The sequence below is a fragment of the Drosophila montana genome, unplaced genomic scaffold, assembly GCF_035044405.1.
Source record: "Drosophila montana isolate Dmon_TW-CO22-7 unplaced genomic scaffold, ASM3504440v1 contig_3733_1, whole genome shotgun sequence".
In the NCBI taxonomy this organism is placed as follows: Eukaryota; Metazoa; Arthropoda; class Insecta; order Diptera; family Drosophilidae; genus Drosophila; species Drosophila montana.
The window spans coordinates 10596401-10598314 of NW_026998620.1; positions in this window are offsets into that span (position 1 = coordinate 10596401).

The window sequence follows — 1914 nt, forward strand, 5'->3', positions numbered from 1 at the left end:
AATTGTCGCTGGCAATTGTTCGCACTGGAGAAGCTTCTGTACTTTTTTCTATTTTTTTTCATGGCGGGAAACTTTAATGCCACCCATTGTGATTTGCATTTTTTAATGGACTGTAAATGCCGGACGTGGAAAAAGCTCATATGAATTTGCCACACCTTTACACACTTTCAATGCTTATCGTTTTTCGCACGAACAAATTTTGAATAGTTCTAGGTGCAGTTCGATCGATGAAGTGCGCACTTCTTGCCATCTATTTTTGTGCTCCTGGCCATTGAAACCTGACGCTAAGCTACTTACTTGGCCAGTTGCAGACGCCAGTCCAGAGTTTTTTGCACAATTTATGCACTTCCTGACCGGAGCCACATGTGAGGCGGCCTCCACTCGAGTGGAGGCCATCTCAATGAGCTGCAAAGCGGCTTTCGAAGGCTCCGACTCGAAACTGCAGGCCAGGCACTTGTACTCGTATTTATGCAAAGTGCACCCATCTGCTGCCAAATGGCTGGCCCAGTAGGCGGCCTATGTTAATTTCCATGGACTGAAATCAATTTGAGGCAAGCTGGAAGTGTGAGAAATATGAAAGAAATCCAGCTCGACGCACAATCAAAACTTTACTAATTACAAACTTGCCGAAAAATCAGCTTAATGCAATAAGTGCGACACTGGCTGGTAACCCGATTCAGCCCCGCCCCACGTCGCTCCCGACCCAACCCACTTAGATTAAGTGCGAAATAAACTTGCGTTTTCAATTACCAGCACCAGGAGCTGAAATCTTGAGTTGAGCCTGCTGCCAGGCATCAAAGGATATGGAGGACGCCGTCTGCTGACAATGCCAAAATGCAAAGAGCAAAAGCTCTTGAAAACAGAATGTGAAGAGCAAGGAATGGGCACAGCTGAAATGGCAACTGGCGACAGCAGCTAAAATCGTTTTTAGCACCATTTCATTCTTTTTCAAATACCCTGTAACTATGAAATGAGATAGCGGCATGTTAAAGTTATGCAACGGTGGGTAAAAGATTATGATATGTACTTAATGGTGTGAATAAGTGCGTTAAAGGGTATCTACAAGTTTATTATAGAGGAACAACAAAGTTAAGGAAATGTAGGTCATATATCATAATATGTACTTTAAGTGCTCTATATGGTGGGAGTAAAAGTTTTACAAGGTATATGCTTGTGTATCAACTTTTTTCACTCCATTCATTAAATGTAATATACCCTGTAAATATAATATAGGAAGGCTGTGTGTGTTAAAGCTATGCGTATGTATGTAATCGATCATGTTATAGGATATCTACAAGTAAATGAGGAATTTTTCTTTATTCTTCCAAATATATCCTGCATAAAGAGTATAAAAAGGAAATTAAAGTTACGCAATGTGCTTTATGTAGGGTGCATGAGTGTGTAACAGGGTATCTCCCAGTCGATAAGCTTTTCTTTCTTCTATTCAATATTCGTAGTTATGGGTAAAAGACCATGAAATGTACTTTGGGGTCGCTATATGGTGTGATTCAGTGTGCTACACAGTATCTACAAGTCGATCAGCTTTTTCTCCTATTTATACAGAAAATGTTAAAGGAAGGGCGAGAACCTTTTGTTCATATGCTGTCTGAACTTAGGGCTGATTCTGTCAAATATTTTCAGAGCTTTCTCAGCTCTACATAGGCCCGACTTCCTTAAAAGCTAGGAGCTACCTTTTCGAATGGGCACCCACTGGGGTAATCTGTGCAGCGCATTAACTTGGCTTCTTAATTTATTTAAAGCCATGTGCAGTTAGTCATCTGGCGGCATCGGCGCATCAAAAAGCCAGTCGCCAGATAAAGTTTATAATTTCATAGAGTTGCCCGCTCCGCATTTCCGGCGAGGCAGCGTCTTGAATTTATGCACTGAATTAATTATGCACGTACGTCGACGTCG